This window comes from Alligator sinensis, unplaced genomic scaffold (assembly GCF_000455745.1).
Source record: "Alligator sinensis unplaced genomic scaffold, ASM45574v1 scaffold798_1, whole genome shotgun sequence".
Taxonomy (NCBI): domain Eukaryota; kingdom Metazoa; phylum Chordata; order Crocodylia; family Alligatoridae; genus Alligator; species Alligator sinensis.
In genome coordinates, this window is record NW_005842138.1 from 1,506,440 (window position 1) to 1,525,871 (window position 19,432).

A 19,432-nucleotide genomic window follows, 5' to 3' on the forward strand; every position below is an offset into this window, starting at 1 on the left:
GCTGGGGCAGGGGTGGGCTCCCTTAAGTGCCTTGACCTGCTGGCTTTGCAAGGATTGCTCAGCAGGCCAGCAGTGGCGTTAGTCCCCCCGTCCCCCAGCGGGCTTAGTTTAAAGCCCGGTGGAGCAGGTCAGCCAGTCTGGCTGAGAAGAGCCTCCTCCCTAGGGGAGAGAGGTGGAGGCCATCTCTTCCCAGCAGCTCGCTGCCTCTCTCGCCAAAGAGTAGGTTGTGGTCATGAAATCAAAGCCTTCCCGACGACACCAGCGCCGCAGTCTTTGGTTGACCACGTGGATCCTCCTCTCCCTCCTCAGCCCATAGCCTGAGACTGGGAGGATCGACGAGAACACCACCTGTGCCCCCAGACCCTTTAGCCCTGCTCCCAAATCCCTGTAGCACTCATGACCCGGCTGGGAGTGCTCCGAGCCGTGTCATTGGTAATGGCACGTTATCTTTCAGTCTGTCTCCCCATGGCACCATACCTATTAACTCCTTGAGTCAGTTGAAATCCACCTTTTTGAAATATAGCATCCAAGCTCTGCCAACAAAATGCTTTCTCCATTTCAGGATCTGGAATTCTATCATATCACGATTGCTTCCTCCCAAATTGCCCATCAGCTTCACACCAGCCACTAATTCTCCCTTACTGGTCAGGACAGTATCCAAGATATATGATCCCTTAGCTGCATCCTCACCCTTCTGAAACAGAAAGTTGTCCTTCACACAAGTTAGGAAAAGGTTGCTAAACTTGCTGCTTAGCATATTCCTTTCTGCTACACTGAGAAGCCTAAGGGCTGAATCCTGCAAGCTGTAGCAAAATACATACCTATGCAAGTATTCCTTAAAATATGGCTTACTGTCAGTAAAACTTGCAGGGCTGGCATAGACAGACATTTATAGCATAGAGGGTTCTGCAGCATGTAGGAGGTACATTTTCATATTTAATGCAGACATAGGCTGCCTCAGCTTTCAGGTGATTGCTCTGAAACATAATGGCTTGTTAACTTCCCCAAGCATGAATCTGCACATTCACTGCAGAGCCCAGAGCTAAGTGAGAGCAGTAGTGCTAAAGAAGTGTATGGCTTCCCATATCCTTTCCTTCATAAAAGAAGGGAGGAATTGGCAAAAGGACGATCCCCTTCAATCAGCAAATCCAGGAGGAACAATCACTCCCTCCATATACAGCCTTGGAAATGCTGAATGGAAATACTTGAAGGGCAGGTTATTTCCATTACATTCCTTCCATAGATTTTAATGTCAAGGTACAAAGTACCAATTGAAAGTCTCATTCTCAAATCCTTTTTAAATTCATAAGATTTTAAGAAGCTTAGCTTCCTTTTCTGATACCCTTTCTGATACTGTACTGCCTCATTTACACTTAAAACAGAAAAGGGCTGTTGTTAGAAAAAGTCAGCATGTACCACTGCTAATCATTAAGAAAACTTAGTACACACAAAAAAGGGACAAGAAGTAAATATCAATTTACCACTTGCCATTACGAAAATACCACTGCTGCACTTCTTCCAATATATGGTCTCCTAAAAGGATAAATGCAAATTTTAATTAGCAGCCAAGTAGAGAAGGGTTAAGGCCAGAAAAAAAAAAGAATATTTTGCTTTTTCATTTTCTACTTATTCTTATAAATTTATGTAGCCTTGAATGTACAGAAGTGCTGAAGAAGTAGCATACAGTGCAACAGAATTTTGCTTATTTGTTTGTATTTTAATACTACCTATGAACCCCAAGTCCGGATTCTTACTTTAAAATGCTATGTGTTGCCCAAAATGCAGTAAGTAAATCCCTTTTAACTGATTGATGATTTCTGTGAAATAACATAAGCACTAAAAGCACCCAATACCAATCTCTTCAGAGAAAACAAGCCTGCAGTAGATGCTATGGTATGATCTACCCCTAAACCCAATTATGAATTTGGCTCGTGTCTTGGAGCAGGTTGATTTATATCCTGTTCAATGTTCTTTTTAAATTTTTGTTTTTAATATCTACAATTATGAATCTCTGTATCCTAGATACTTTTGTTACTCAAAAACTGTCTTTTTTTCTTTTTAAATCCTTCTAATCTTTACAACTCTGTCCTGGGGCAATGAGTTTTGCAAGATAAATATATTGTATGCAAAGGTGCTTTTTCAGTTTTGAATTTGTCATAATTAATTTTTAACAGAATGTCCTTGTATTATAAGAAATAGTGATTATGCATTTGCAATCTGTTTTCTCTGACCCATTCATTATAATACTATTATATTAATTCACAGACTATTTATATTCATTATAACACTGTTATATATTTATTATCATATACCTCATTTATCTCCTAACTACAAGTCCCAATCTTTTCCATTTCACTTGTCTCTGAACTCTTCCCAGCTCTCTTTCGAGATGATTTGGTGAATACTGTAGTTCCATATTCCAGATGCAACTGCAACAGTGATTTAGATAGTGGCCTTAGAACTTTTTGTATTATATTTCCATGCCATTTTTTCTGCATCCTACTATTGTGGTTTGTCTTGGAATGCTGCTGCACATTAAGCAAAGGTCTTCACCAAGCTGTCTTTTAGGAAAGCCAGGTTTCTCCCTGGAGATGATACAGTAATTTACAACCAGTAAAGTGTATGCATAGTTCATATTATTCTCTTCAATGGGCACTTCTACATGACGCACTATGTCGCTGACGTGATGAGCTACTGCAACATGGCGTTGGCGGACACAAACAGTAACGCTGATGCTACTGTACAGTAGTAACAAGACCATCAGCTGGGACTGTGCAGTAATGGTGGTTATTGTGCAGTCATTTAGTACTTGCTAAAGCAAATGCTAAACGACCGTGTGGTTAAAAACTGTGCAGTTGGGGGCATGTGTAGACATGCCCAGTGTGTGTTTTGTTTTATTTAGCTGTACAAACTACGATCATAATTTCCATACACTTATCTTGAAGCTTGATTCTGTCTCTCTTATTCCCATTGTTTACTACATTACAGTGTTCCTACTGATTTTGATAGCAGTGTTGTAGAAGTAAATCAATTTTAAACATGACTAAGGAAAAATTTGATGGCTAGGTCTCTTAAAGTCCTCCCAATTATTGACTAACCTAAATAATTGATTTACCTGCAGATTTTCCCAGAACACTATTTACCCTGTCTAGTTTATTCATATATTGAGCCAATTATGCTAGTCTTAGTCTGAAATCCAGTGGCCCTCTGCTGGTGAACTTTTGCCATGATGAAAACTGGCTACTTTTTCTGTCATCCAGTTTTTGATCCATAATGTTACTTTGCCTTTCACGTGAAAACTCAGCAGGGTATTCTCCTCCAGTGAGGACTCTCTTTTTTTCTCCCAGGGAGACTGTTTCAAAGGTTAAACTACTTGCAAAAATATACAGTGTAAATTATATCAAGCTGTTCTCCTTTATCCAGTCTTTTCTATTTACATACACACAATTCTAATAGATTAATGAGGCATGATTTTCTATACAGCAGCTGTGCCAATTAGGCCCTACCATATCATAATCTTCTCAGTATTTTATAAATATACAGTATTGTATTTGTCCTTTCAGTCAATATGCTTACTGGCCAGGAATTCACTGACTTTTTAATTAGTAAAACATTTTCTATCCTTCAGTTCTCCAGGGGAGTAATTGATTTAAATCAAAGTTGTGTATTTTTTGCCAGAAGTTTACCCACATCATTAAATCCCTTTGCTTGGGCCTGGTGACTAATTGCTTTATTTGCTTCCATCACTACTGCCCCCATGCCACTACTTGTACTTTGGTGGTTTTTTATAATAATTTTAATTATTAAGTATACTAGACTACAGGATACATATTTTACAATATGCAAAACCTAGCTGCAGCTTTCTACTTGTACCTTGTTTCTGGAGAAGTCAGAAGAATGTAGGACTTTAGATGTGAATTGTGGGAGCATACAAATCAGTGAATTTTCAATGATTGCTCTGTGCAAGAAATGTACGTAATTAATATTAGAGAATCTTCTGCTGAGTTTCTAAAAGGGACAGACATTATGTAGGAGGTGGGTCAAAAGCCTCATCTTAGCAAAAGCGGTCAAAAATTCAAAATATGTTCAGGGTAGATTTCATGGGTCAAAAAGAACTGGCAAGTTTGATATCATGCTCTGGATGCATTGCCCAGTTTTTAAAGAAGTCCATGGCATTTCAACCAATTCTTAAATTAGGTCATGGGTTATCCCTATTAAGCTGTAGAATTAATCTGTTGCCTTTTCTTTCTGTATAATACAAATAGGAAACCCAACCCTCATCAGCCTTAGGCCATATTTGGTCTTTATTATTATTTTTTTTTTTTAAAAGAAAACGTTCAAAGGCTTAAGCTGGTGATCTTGTATCATATGAGTCAAATACAATATTGCTTTCACCACGCTTGGCAGCCTCATGAGTTATTTTCACGCAATGGGCCTTATTACTGTATATCACCTGATCATTTGCTCAGTAAAACTATGCGTATACAGATGCCTGATGCCTCCTCTGAGGTGTTCTAATTAGAACAGGTCAGAGAAGACTTGATTAATTGAGTCTTGTGGAGTGTTCTAATTAGAATGCTTCAGCAGCCTCAGCATCATGTGTATTCAGCGTCCCCTCATTTCAAAATGGTGGCAGGAGAGCTTTAACTAAAAGCTCATTGAATGAGCTTTTAGTTAGTGTTCCTGCCACCATTTTGATGTGCGTGGTACTGAATACATGGGACAATGCTGGCATTTTAATTACAGTATTTCCTCAGAGCTGCTTTCATTTAATGCTGCCCCCCCCCCCACCCCCACCCCGGAGCATGTGTAAAGACACCCTATGTTACTAATAGAGCCAAGAATAGAATTAACTTTGTACTTACACTCTACGGTTTGCCAGTTGTTATAGTTCCCTACATGTTCTCTTGTTAAAGTTTCTGATATGCCTCTTACCTCAGTTTCCCCATGATTAATTTGGAAATCTTGTTAATTTTTTTCCTGGATGACTGAAAAATGAATCAGTCATTAGCATATTACCCTAATCTGGGAAATATATTTAAAAATATTTCTGAATATTTAGTTGTTGAATCATTGATGGGCAGATTCCATTATATATTTCTATGATTCTGTATATGCATATAGAATTATTGTATACATGTATGTAGAATCATAGAAAATTAGGGTTGGAAAGGACCTTAGAAGGTCATGTAGGCCAAACCCCTGCTCAAAGCAAGACCAGTAACATGCTCTTGCAACACAACATCAATCTTTGGACCATCTTTGTTAGCAGAAATGTATTGTTTTCTCTCTGATCATTGATAACTATGATCTGAAGTTACTCCATCAAATATTTACCCAACAATTGAAGTTTTCCACATTAATTGCTGCATTTTGAAATATAGTCTTTTGAATCCAGCTTTGAATCAATTTAAAATGGGAAAGCAGAAGATAAAGAATTAGAATGTTACATTCCTGGAGTTTCACTAATTTCAAATAAGTTTTAAAAGGAAAGGAATTAAAAAAGAATTCCAGCTTGGAAGCAGAATTTCTATACCTACAAGTCACATGAAAAATCTGGCAGCTAAAAAGTATAGTACCAGTAAGTCTCCTGTCCTGTTTTTTCCCCTTAATTGTTGTCTTAACAACAAGGATTACCCCCTTTGAATCACACCAGAAGCACATGATGCAGATTTTTCTTTTTTTCCTAAGAAGCTGAATATGTTGTTTCAATTAAATGCACAGAGCCAGTTGCTTTGGGTGAGATGCAAGTAGTCCAGCCCATTTTTTACAGTACATCTATCAAATAGAAGTTTAAGGACCAGTTCCTCAGCCTTTGTTTGAGGCAATTTCCACTGCTGAGAGACTGCAAAGCAGCTACCAAACAATTTTGAAAAGATAGCCAAGGATACCTCTGATGTAGGGGTCATGTTGAGATGACGAGAGGGTACATTGGTACACTACAGTGTGAATTCTTGACTGCTATCCAGTGAAGCAGTCCCTAATGGATTGCTGTACCCAGCATCATTTAAAACAGCTTTTTGGCTGTTTTACATTGTGCTAAAGGACTGTTTTAGCTTCTGGGTCAAGAGACTAGAAAAATCTTGTATAGCCACCTTAAACGCCATTTCTAATTATACAGTTTGCAGCATGAGGTTAGCACAGCTGAAAAATGAGATTCTAACGCCTTGTAGCACAGACACACAATGTTTAATTTGTGAGGTATTAAAGTTAGGATGTGTTTTAATCAGTCACACACATGTTTGCTATGATCTCTAACATGCACAGCTCCCTGATTGTCAGTCTTATCCCCTACACCAGACTCTTCTTAAACCAGTTCAAGTGTAGTGCCAAGGCTATGGATACCCAGCTTTCAAGGTGATCCTGGAGGAACCCAAAAAGTGAAAGATCCAGGATCCTTCCTCCTGACATATGGCTTTTCTTGTCCTACCTGGAGGCTTGGCAGAGAACAGGGTTCCTGGATGATATCACAGCTGGGTAAGGATGACAAATTGCTTATATCATCTCCATGGAGCAGGCAGACAGTAGCTGAACACATGTTACTTAATATGATCTGGAGATATTCCTTGCATGGAAGGCACATCTACATATGTTATTAGTGTGAAGAAATAAATTCTGGTGCAGTTCATGCTGGAGTCAGCTGTTCCCAAGCAGTGTCTACATGTCTTCCTGGGAACACAGCACTTTGAACCAGGGTGGACAGGCCAGTCTGGCAGGGGGAGGGGCAGCCCCAGGCTCCAGGTAGTGGCATCAGGCAGTGGAAGGGCTGACTGGGGCACAAGGGTGCTGAGTTTCTAGAGCTGTGTGGCTAGGTGGCAGGTAGCCCCCACACTTTAACACCCTTGTGCCCCAGCCAGCATTTGTCACTGCCTACATGTGTGTTTTGACAAAGAAAATTACTCCACCATGGCATAGTAGTGTCCCCAACAATACTATCCTACACCAGAATTAATTTATTGTGCCTTAATAATGGTGTATGTGTAGATGGTGACACTTTACTGCAAAGCTAATTAGTCAACTCCATAGTAAAGTGCACATGTAGATGCATACAAAAAGTTCTAACTTTGCCACAATACAAGTGCACTGAGCATGGACTTTACTGGTTGAAAACACAGTTGATTGCATTTTAAGTGTTTTTAAGACATACTAAGTGTAACATTCAACATAGCCCTATGCTATTAATTTTTTAATCAGTACCATGCCATTCATGGGTTCTGCTTCCCAATAGTGTAGAAATAATGGGCATTTATACATGGGCTCTGGGAGTGGGGGGAGCATTTGAATTAGAGAGGTTCTGAAAGCCACTCTAATTAAAGCGCCTAGATTGTCATGTGCATCAGTGTCCATATGCTAAAAAATGGCAGCGGGGCGTTTTAACTAAAGCACCCCCACCACATTTTTCAGTGCGGAGATGCTGATACACATGACACTGGAGTCTGCTGAAACATGATAATTACCATGCTGCAGCAGATACAATTGATCAAGTCTGCTCTGGCAAGCTGTAATTACAGGGTGTCAGAGTAGCCTCCCTGCCCATGTATAGGCACCCAATATGACTGAGTTCATATGTGTGCACAAGCTCTTACCTTCTTGCTTTGGGGCAGCTGTAGCAGAGCCTCCCTGGGAGAGGTCTTTCTGGTGCCCCCTCTGAACTGGTGCTCAGTGCTAGTGCCCCCCCCAAGTCAAACCCACCAGCTCACCCCAAGTCAAGCGACTGCTGCTGAGGCACAAATTCAGTTAGCACAGCTGCAGTGCCACATCTAACCACCTATGCTACTTCTGATTTGGATGGTAATGAGGTTGTATAGTTTCAGTGTCTAGATTAGTTCAGCTATTTGTGATCTAATTAGCTGACAACAGTTCCTGACTAATTACATAAGACAGGAACTCTTGTCAGCTAATTATATCACAATTTTAATTCCAGCTTGTTTACAGGGGAAGTTAATTTAAAAATAGCTGAGACTAAACAGATAAAAGAGGTACAAACAAGTGTCATTTTACCCTCTCACACAGTTCATCTCAGGCCTTGGTTCCATTTAGCAATATACTTTAGTCAGATTGATACAAATCAGTCATGCATCTCAAAATGGTTTTATATTTATCCTTTTATTTTTTTCAATTATATGTATAAAACTTATAAAAAATAAACAGTATCAGAGTTATTATTTAATAAATAAACATTGACTTTATAATGAAGGCACAGTCTATTGTGGACTTCCATTATGACTGGTATACAGTGCCTTAGGTGGGGGTGAGGAGGGAGACCGCTCCGGGCACTGGGGCAAGGCACTGGATGGAGCTGAAACTGGCTCCTTTTGGAGGGGCACAGGGATGGAGGAAAGGCGGGTCCTGCTCCATCCACTCCTGGGAAAGCATGGGAGGATGTGCCCCCTGGATCTGTGTGTGGGGCGAAGGCAGACTGCTGTTGCGGGCTTTGCCCTGGGCACCAAACTTCATTGCTATAACACTGCTGACAAATGGTGACCTGAGAAAGAAAACAGCCTTGTGTAAATGGGTCTAGGTAAAGGAGTTGAAGATATGGAAATTCTAAAATGGCTATTGAGAATAACAAAGGGGATGGGATAAACTGTTTCTAAAAACTTCAGACAAGACTGGAAGTAGGGTATGATCCTAGATTTATTGACAATGTTAGTTTTAAATTACTTGGCAGAACACTATAGAACTACTAACTGTACTCTTTGTTTTTTTTTAATGTCGAGCATGTTATGATCCCAGATCCAAAACAAAGAAAGTATCTTTTTGTTCATTTTAGATTGTATTAGGCATCTCCAAGGAACAGTGGTCTTGACTGAGGAAAACATATGTATTCAACACAGGTGTGCAAGCATGCAGAACAACTTTTTCAAAAGTTATTTAGATGCTTACATCATTTTCAAAAATGACTTGGACATCTAAGAACCTCTGTCTAAGTTAAAGTCACTGATGAATGATGTATTTGCCCACTTTTAAATACCAGAGTTGAAATTCCTGTGGTAAAATCATGTACACAATACAGTACAGTCTATCTGTACGCGGGTGAAGTCAAAAACAACTTGGATGGGTCACTGAGAAAGGAATGCCTCTTAAGTAAATCACTGATAGCTAGAATGTAAATTTTGTCCAAGTGCTTGAGCCTCCCGTCCCTGTCCCTGAAGTTCCATTGAACTACAACAAATGGCAGCATAGCAGCTTTGAACAAAATGGCTGCTGAACTTGACATTGTACATAAAGCAAACAGCAGTGACAGAGTTCCTTACTGCAGAGGACCAAAGCCTCTTAAAGGGACTGACATTCACGAACATCTGAAGAAGCTGTATGATGACTGCGTTGTCAGTACCATCAAGTACTAAATGAAACACATGAAAGTTGCTGGGAAGGGAGAAGCCACACAGTAATTGCGCTCCCCCACCAATACCATCAAACAACACCAGGAAGATGGAGGAGCTAATTTGGGGCAACTGCTGCATGGCCACTGATGAACTGTGTTCAGAACAGAATTGGCAAAAGAACTATCCTCAGCAAGATCAAAAATCTATGCGCAATGGGCTCCTCTAATGATGAATTGGAAAGTACAGAACTCTGAATATTTTGAATCTGAAGATGATGTTTTCCTTTCTCTAACAGTCACAGGTAATGAGATGTGGGTACACCATTTTGAGCCAGAGATGAAGTGGCTGTCAATAGCGTGACTGGTGTCCTCTACTAGCAGTCATGGCTACAGTATTCTAGCACGTGGAGGGTGTTTTTCTTCTTGACTTCTTGCCTATATCAAGAGCCAGAAGAAACAAACATTGTGTGTAAAGAGCCAACCCTGACAAACACGTCATGTCAAAGCACCCGCATGACAACACTCACCCCCACACATCAGCTTGTGAATCAGAGAGGCAATCTCATCATCTGGCTGAACTGTGCTGCCCCATCCTCTGTACAGCCTGGATCTAGCACCCTCCAATTATCATATAATTGGTTCCTTGAAGAATGGACTCTGAGGGTGACATTTTTGGAATTAGAGTGAAGCGATGAAGGCTGCATAAAAGTGACTGTTTTAAGGACAAGGACGAGGATTTTTGCAATGTCAGGATACATACCCTTGTTTGTATGCTTGTTCCCATACTTATGGGAAAAGGCCATTGACAGACAAAGAGCGAGTACACTAAAAGACAGCTATGTGTTCAATGAGAATGTACAAATTTTCCGTAAGTTTAAATATTTTGTCAATAATATTTGGCTGATAAAGAGAGGTATTACTTTCTGATCGACCCTCATAGATCTTTAGAAAGTGAAAATAGCATAACACTATCAACTATAATGGAGCTATTAGTGCCTTATGGAATCTGAGGATTTAGATCCTTAGTTCTAAAACTCTGTGCTGCTGAAGAATATTAATATATATTATTAGTAGAAGATTCATATAATGGATAGCTAAACAAAAATGCAAACTAGACTCCTTTATCTTTTAGATATGCAGTGAGAAAAATTCTTCCGAGTTACATCTAAGTAAAATTATTTTTCCTGGAATTACAAAGCTTTAAATAAGGGGAATAATTTGACTCATGCAGCAGTACCGTGGGGCATAGTCAGAATTTTCTCTTCCAATAGAAAGAAGTCAAGAAAACCAAACATGCTTAAACAATAGTGATAATATAGAATGAGTTAAAAATCCATTTAGATTATGGCTAGATACAGACATTTAAAAAAGTCCGGGGTGGAATCAATCTAAGCTACACGGTTTTCTGTAAGTGGTGTAGTTTAGACTGGTAGCGAACAGAACCCATGTTTGTGCTTTGAAGGGGGAGGGAGGGCAAATCTTAGACCAGGTTCCGCCATTTTTAAACCAGTTTGGGTATGCCAAACTTCTGTTCTGCTACAAGTAAAGACTGGTTTCTGATCACTTATACCAGTAAAAGTGTAGCCTGCATCTTGCCTACAAGAATATAAGGAGATTGTTTGAAGATTTTAATCTTTTTTGGCAACAAGAAGCAATAGTTCTTGGTTATGTAGTAAGATTTTATTTTTATTACAATTTTATTCTAGATATGAAAATTAACTCCCCCCCCGCCCAGGAATCCAATAACAATTATCTGCTCCTGTTCATATTTGTCTATGAAATTAATTCACTTAAAGAATCTTCAGCACTGACTCTATAACTCCAGACTCATGAAAGTATTCTTTATCCATGCAAAAAGTTTCATTAAAGGTTATGCAATTACACACAGCAAGCAATGTAATACATGTAACCAGACAGGCCTGAGCCCTTCCCAGGCCTTTTTGTTCTAATCCATCATCTTCCTGCCTTTGACCTCTTCATTTCACAACAAATCCTGAAGAAATGAAATCTATATTGTCTTCTGGTACTCTTGATAATATGTCTATCTGCTTCCATGAGGGAGAAGGCCTTCGAGTAGCATAACCACTGTCCATCACACTGTTTCTTTTAACCTGTAATTTTGAAGTCTTCTTGGGAAAAATGAGAAATCCTTTTTATCAAAGACAAGAGGACCTATGTTAATTTACGACCCTTGCCCAATTTTCCTACTGTAGCTATAAATCTCTCTGAAATAATGACTATGAAAAAGTATTATTTTAATTGATCATATAATTTGTTTTCAATTTCTGTGGTTTGAATACTGCACTAGAGACAGTACACTTCTCTTGAAAATGATAAATATGTTTAGAAAGTGTAACCTTGACAGTGGCACCTTATGATCTAAATATGTAATTTCAGAATGTACATATCAAAGCAGCACTCTCAACCAAGATTAGAAAAATGCAAATTCCAGAAGTTATGAGCATTTACATCCAGCATTTTGTATCATGCTCATCTCACTTTTAAAAAATATACATTTCTTCCTAGCCTTAAAGCCTAGTACAGTGCAAGACAAAAACATTAATTCAAATGCTACTTTTAGAAGCTCACAGCAACCCCACCTCCAAACTGAGGTCAGTGAGAAGGGAGGTTCTTTGAGAGTTTCTGTCCATTAGGAAAAACAATATCATGCTGTACAGATACTTCAATTAAACCATTCTCAAATAATAAGCAAGCTGTAATCTTAATTTAGTAATAGCAAGTTTCACTGCTCAGGAATCAATATTAATTTTCTAATCATGAAATCACCGTAGCAGCTGCTGCCGCCACCAAGTTTAAAGAACTAGTTCATAAGAAAAGATGCAAGACTTTATACTAATAAATTAAATAAATATCTTCATTTCAAATGCACTTTTCTCACACAGTAATGTTTTTGCTGTGCTTCTTAAAGGACAAAAGGATATTTCATTTTTTTTTCCTATCTGCTGTACTCCATGAGATAAACTCATGACTGGTGTCACAGACTGCCCATATTTGTCTTAATACCTGTAGGAATTCCAATCTTCTACTGTAGCCATCACATGACCAGAAAGAACTGAAAAACATTGATTTTTTTTTTCCAGTGAGCACATATCACTTGCTGCCAGTGATCACTGGCTTACAAGCAACCATTGGCAGAGTTATACAAAATGCAGGAGCAAGGGAGACAGCAGCAGTTTGAAATTAAAAACTGTTTTATCATCTTAAAAAGAAAATCTAAATCAGTGATACTCTCAGACAAGTTCTCCTAAGCCACACGTGGCTCTTCAATATAGCACTTCTCTCTCCAGCACATGGAAATACATAATGTTCTTCACTGCAGGCCTTCTGTATGTATGTCCTGCAAAACAAAATAATGTAACATCCCCTGTTGGGCTGTGCAAATATTAATTAATGTACTGATGGTCGGTTTGCTTTTTAACTGGAGCTTTTAAACTGGAGCTTCAACAAGGGCATCCATTATGCACTTTTGTTAACTCTGATTGCTCATATAGCTCTTAAGACAATCAGCGCTGAACCTAACTGACCTAAAATACTTGAGATAAAAATACAAAGCTCCCTTTGCTTTTCCAAATTAAAACAGTGGTACATATTGCTATGGCCTTAAGGGAAAAATGTTAAAAATAAGAATAACTGGTAAATATTTGTTAAAATATATACACATTCTAATTTGCATATTTGAATTCTTTTAGACAAAATAAGGGATGTTGATTCAGATAGAAAAAAAGAACCAATCCAAGTTCTTTATTCAAAACTGGGAAATAACCAAGTAAGTGGAAAAGAAACATACTATCTTTTAGGCAAATTTGGGCCATGCTCTGTTACTCCAGAACAGGGGCAAGTAAAATAAGGCCCACGGGTTGGATCCGGCCCACCAGGAAATTTCATCTGGCCTGGGCGTGCCCACCAACTAATTATACCTTGCCCAACCCTCACACCTCACTCCCACCCTTGCAGAAGGGCCCAGTGCAACCAGCCTACAGCTTCCTGCTAAGGATGCTGCTGCCACTGCTGAAGCCACTGGAGGACCTGCTCAGCTTCCCCAGTGGCTCCTCCTCATCTCCCTGCTGCAGCGCTTGCTCTGGGCAGTACATAGGGAAGTGACAGGTGGAAGGGGGGCTGAAGCTGGGAGTAAGCATGGACCATGGAAGCGTGGAGCCTGTACCCAGGGGGCATCAGGAGCACCAGGCACTGGTGGATAGGATGTGGGCATTGCGGGGGGGAAGGGGACCCCCCCCCCACACACACACACTTGCCCTCATGGCACACTTCCCCCACCGATGGCAGCAACAGGCAGTGGATGCTCAGGGTGCTCGTGGCCTGCAGAGGTGCTGTTGCCCAGCAGTATATGGCTCCAGCCACCACCATACATGGTGGCAAGGAATGCGGCCAGAGCAGCCTGCCTCTATTGAGTAGAGCTCCCTGCGGCACACATGCTGCTCCCAGCACTTGCGCCACCAGAAGAAGCCCCACATGATGGAACCAGCTGCCTTTGCTGCTCCCTTCCAGGCAGGTCCCAGGACTCCACTGAGCCCAGGATGATGGAGCTGGCTGTCTTCCTCACCCCCTGCCAGACAGGTCCCAGGACTCTGCCAGGACACTTCCGGTGGAGTCCCAGGACCTGCATGACAGGGGTTGGGGTAGACAGCTGGATCCATCATGCAGGGCTTCCCCCAGTGGTGCATGAGTGCCAGGAGCTCTATGTGCACTGTGGGGCTCCCCACATAATAGCAGGCCAGCCTGGCTGTGCTCCTTGCCAACATGTGCAGCACTGGACTGAGCTATGCACCACCAGGTGGCAGCACCTGCATGGGCCACAAGTGCCCCAAGCACCCACCTCCTGCTGCAGCTGCTGCCACCACAGGCAGGGGCTATACACCATGTGGGGTGGAGTGGGGTGGGGTTGGGGGGGAAGAGTATGTGGGGAGTCCCCAAACCCCCAAGTCCCACACCCTGTCCCCAACCCCCCATCCACCCTGTGCCCCCCCCACACACAGCCACAACCCCTCACAAACCCCTCCACAGTCCCCCACACTCCACTATACACAATATGAGTAAGACTATTTTTGAGTTATTATGCAATCAGCTCTATATACACTACACAAACAGAAATCATGACAAAAATATTTTTATAATAAAATGTGATAGTATGTGTTTGACTTTTAGTATATGATTTGTTTTTTTATGGTTACAAGATGGCAACCCTCACCTCCCAAAAGCAATACTTCTAGAGGCAAAGGCCAGGAGATAGGGGTGGGACTTTTAGTGCCAAGATGGTGACCAGGGCACCTGTCAAGGGGCAGGGTTACCCTTGTGGCCCTTGACAGATCACCAAAACTCATTAAGCAGCCCTTCAATCGAAATAAATTGCCCACCCCTGCTCTAGAGTAAAGTAAGATCAGTGATTCTGAGCATTCTTGTGAACAACTTTGAGCTGAAATTGCTAATTCAGTTTCCTGATATCATTCAAGTAAGCTTGGAAGATAGTCATGATAAGTTATTTTAGCAACTCAAATGTACTGCAAGCTTAATAGACTGTATCACAACACAGTCCCTTCCCTAAGAGTATAGTCTTAGCTCCCCTGATCTCCAAGTCAGTGTTTCCACACACTGGTGGGTTTATTATAGTCAAGTCAGCCCCTCATGCACCCCTGCATCACCCTCCACTGTCAATTGTTGCCGATTCCTTATGCTTCTCACACCACCACCTCCCCTTATCACCACCACTGTCCCAGCTTCACACCTCCCCTTTGCTGCCCACCCAGGGAAGCATACCCCACACTTTGGAAAACACTGCTCTAAGGGACTCCATACTGCCAATTCCTGTTCCTATGTAGCACTTACAAGACTTGGCCTTTAGACTGCATAGGAAAGATATCTGTGCTCTATATTGGCCCCATCTACATGAAACATGGACTGTGCAGTAGCCCAAGATGACTGTGCAGTACCATGATGTGGCAGAAACCATGGCACATGCTCCTGAGCAGTGGTCTCAGGCTACTGTGCAGTCAGCATCACAAAAAAGCTGTTAGCACTACTGTGCAGTAACCCAAGTTACTATGCAGTCATTTAGTACTTGTTTATACAAGTACCAAATGACTGTGCAGTAACGACTGCAGTCTGTCTCATATAGATGTGACCAATGTGAACAATAGACATTCCTTTAAAACATGCAGTGACGATTTCTAAATCTAGGTGCAGAATTGAATCTCTCTTTTTTATTTACAAAGCATACATCACACAGATGATAAGAAGTCTAATTCTATCCTATATCTAAATCAGAATTAATTTAACTGGAACAAGAGAGTGTAATACTAGTGGTAATGAAACCAGAATCAGTCTCATCATTCCTACCCTTAAGGTGCTTAGGTCTGTTGAAAAGAAAGGTCTTAGGAATTTTGCACATAATATAATAAGTCCATTGAAATTATCAGACTTTTGCTCCAGGCATCTCTCTTCTACCATGTATGGAAGTCAGTGAATGTTTGCTTGCATCAGAAGTATGGGAAAGGGCCCAAAGTAGTCACTACTCTTTTAAGTGGCTCATTTTAAACAATTAACATGTTTCATATGACTTCGAACAAAGCTAAGAACTGTTCAAAGGAATGTACTTCTGGGCTGAATTTTTTTTTTTTTTTTTGGTCTAAGTAAGTAAACTGAACCTTCATTAAAAGGTGTATTGATTTTATATAAGAACCATGCTGCCACATACTGATATGAAAATCATTTGGAAGTCTTAATGAAGCATGCATGAATAAGTTGACTTCTGCACTAAGCTCACTTGGAATTCTGAGGTTGAGCCACAAGATGTGCGTATATATTGTTGCAACCATAATGATCCAGGGGATACGAGAGAAACAGGATTTGTTTGGTAGTATCTTTTACTGGACCCATTATAGTTGAGATTAAGAGGATTTTGTGCTTGAAAACTTGTCTAATTGCTCTCTCAACCACATAGTTTGTCTATTACAGCCACGTTCAGATGAGTACAGCTATGCAGTATGTGGTGCTTCAGATATATCTCTTGATATATCTGAAGCAGATATTTGACCCCCTGGATATCCAGGGGTCAAAAAAACTGCACAAAAAAAAAGCAGAGCAGAGTACTACCACTCAAAACCAGAGCCTGGCTGGCTGGAGCCATACTCTGCTGCCAGCCAGGCTTCGAGTAGCAGAATTGCTGCTGTTGCATCCTGTGGTCCTGGGGGCCTCCTCAAGTATAGCTGCTGGGGCCAACCCAGTGCTGGTCCTAGCCTCTCCTACCCCACACAGGGTAACCACGGGGCATCAGGGAGTGGTGTGCCACCACTAGTTGTCCCTGGGGAACCAAATGTCCACACTCATGTGGACATGGTCTAAAAAGGTAAAACAAATCCTGCTCCTCTAAAGAGTTTTGGAATCAGAGTTATGTTGTACAATAACAAAAGTAAAACAGAACAAGTTATTGTAGCTCATTTCTTTCATTACCATTTTTACGCATACCAACACAATGTGGCTTTTGAGTGCTAACAGAATCACAGTCTTCTAACGTAGCACAGCAGAGAGAAAGCTAAACTACAAATGTCTAATGCCTAGCTCACTTGAGCTAAGAAAGTTTTCATGACGTCTACACCAATCCAAACGTTTCTATGCAGAGTACCTATATGAGGAGTCTCAGAATTACAGAGAATGCATAGCAATATATGCCATATGTTATTTGCCCTGCCATTGCCATGCATCAGAACCAGGGAGCTATATCTGGATGGTGAATTTTAGCTAAAAGAGCAATTACCTTGAAGAGTATCTCTAAATTTGTGTTGTATACAATAAGCCCCTTGCCAGAAGGATTTTACAGAATGTGTTTTGTTTTTTATCCTATTCAGTACTGGTAAAGAACCACCTCTACATGTTTTACCCCTCTAAGCTGCTTACTGAGATCCTAACTGGTATTTCAATTGTTCATTCTCTAGCCATGTTTCTCTGCAAGGTCAGACATGGCCAACATATACGTGTGTGAAATATAGTGACCAGAGCCTTCCAGTGGCCTTTCTGCTAATCCATCCTTGGTGTCAATCCAGCAAACTATTTGTGTTAATGCAAACAGCTGAAGTGTTTTTTTAATAAACTGTTATAGATCCTCAGGTGCATTCTGTAGGACATGGGCTCAAGGACCTGATGTACAGGTCTTAAAGTGTGCCCTCCTTACTGGCAGCAGAACTGCATTGGATCCAGTGTATTCAAGGCATTTTGAAGCCACAGTAATTCAGAAGAATCACTTAGAAAATGCCACTGATATTGTCATTACCTTTGTTCTAAAGTGGTTGCTTTTTTTCCTTTAAGAAGTATATGTGACCATAGCAACCGTTATTTAGAAGGGTAAGCAAAACCAGGATTATAACATTATCAGAGTCTGCTTTAAAATGAACTGGGTAAGAAATTAAATGTTTAGTTAAATTATTTGTATGTAGCTTGTTTAATCTGTCTTTCATTATGAGTAGTTTCATTTATTGTATAATGATAGATCTTCAGGAGGTCACAAGATCTGGCAGTGAAACAGTTTGCTAGTGTAGCCCAGGTGTACATGGGTTTGTACTTCCCTCTCCAATTTAGGGAATTATCGGCAGGGCAGCGTGCTGTGGAGGGACACAACAGTCCAGTGGCCGCCTCCACCCCCTATACAGTCAGGTCCAGTCAAATCATTTACTTAACTGTAGACAGATCTATTATCACAACAAAACCATTAAAAGGGTAAGGATATATATCCATATCAGTGAACCATAGATTATAGGGTTTGTTTTGTAAACATGCACAGATATACCATACCAATTTGGGGGTGGGCCTCCCTTGTGGGGACCCTCTCTCCAGGGTAACTTAGTACCAACTCCGCAGTCCTGGAGGGTTGCCTCTTGTTCTCCAGGTCAAGCGCTGTCCCTGCCGAGTTTTCCTGCCGCCTGACTGCTGCCACCGTCCTGGCTTAGGGCCACAGGCACCGCTGTGTAGTGGATGCTTTGCCTTATGCTGGGGTTGGAGGCCTGGACAGCCTTGTGCAGCTCTGGGGCTTGGTCTGCTCCTGGACCCTCCGAGCTGTGTCATCTGTACTGAGCTACTGCCCCGTGTCAGCAGCTGTAGACCCGAACCACCTCAAGTGGCTCCCAAGGTCTCTCTCCCTCCGTGCAGTGCCTCTTGCACCGAGCTCCCAGCCTTGTTCCAGGGGTTGAGGACCTGAGCTGCCCCAGGGGCTCCAAAGATCCTGCTTCACGCACCAGCCTGTGCACAGTGTCTCTGGCCACACACCCGAGCTGCCTCACACAGCTCCCAGGGTCTGGATGTTGTGCGCTGTGCTGCACACCAAGAAACTAACCTCTGGAGCCATCCCGCACTGATAGAAGTCTTCAGGGGCTACTGCTTTGCCCTGCTGAGCAGCTTTCCTAAACCCCACTCTTCTCCATCCTCGATGCATCTGCCCCACGTGCTGGGCGCGCAGCTCCTTTTATATGCTCCAGGGCTCCGTCCCTGAAGTCTTCCAGACCTGACATTTCACAGTCTTCAATCAGGTCCAGGAGAACTCTTCTCCCCATCCCCTCAGGAAAGCGGCATGTTGTTATTTTTCTTCCTGCCTCCTGGATTGGTGGATAGGCTCCATCAATCAAAACAGCAGGATCTCAAGCCTGGGATTCAACCCATGCTCTGAAAGGTAAGCCTGGTACAATAGACAGTATGCTATTTTTTTTTTTTTTTATCCTTTAATACAAATCAGTTGTTGGCAGCAGCAATCCCCAAATTTGAGGATAATCTCTACCACAGTTCCCCATTAGGTCTTGAGGTGACCTAAGAGTTCAGTCATTGAGCCACAGATCCATTTGCAGAAGATGCAGGTCATTCTGCATGGGAGAGTAGGCTGTAATTCCTCTCCTTTTCCTTCCTCCTCTCTCTCTTCTCTGCTTCAAGGACAAGCTACTTTACCTCAAAACCAGCTGTTGCTTGGTTGATTTTGCAGCACCATTAACTCATTTACTGTTTGCTAACAGACTATAAAGTATAGCGCAGTTCCATGCTGTGTGTGTCAATAATTCTTATAAAGGAGATGTGGTAGCAGAACAACAAGGG

General features: G+C 41.5%; 1 protein-coding gene and 1 long non-coding RNA gene across 7 annotated transcripts in view; one reads left to right on the top strand and one right to left on the bottom strand.

Moving 5' to 3' along the window:
* Positions 1-19,432, top strand: part of TYRP1 (tyrosinase related protein 1) — a 92,116-nt gene that overhangs the window by 19,818 nt on the left and 52,866 nt on the right. The gene's annotated exons all lie outside the window — the stretch shown is intronic.
* The window catches only part of LOC102368364, a 42,231-nt gene that overhangs the window by 18,152 nt on the left and 4,647 nt on the right, over positions 1-19,432 (bottom strand). The window contains exons 3-4 of one of the 6 annotated variants that reach the window (XR_324035.1): positions 9,856-9,985; positions 8,088-8,485 (exon numbers count right to left, since the gene is read on the bottom strand). The exons of 1 other annotated variant lie outside the window; for it this stretch is intronic. This is a non-coding gene — a long non-coding RNA (uncharacterized LOC102368364). Of the gene's footprint in view, positions 1-8,087; positions 8,486-9,517; positions 9,764-9,855; positions 9,986-12,585; positions 12,687-19,432 lie in introns of those variants that run through there. 4 more of the 6 variants (XR_001358158.1, XR_001358156.1, XR_001358157.1 and 1 more) reach the window with 4 other exon arrangements.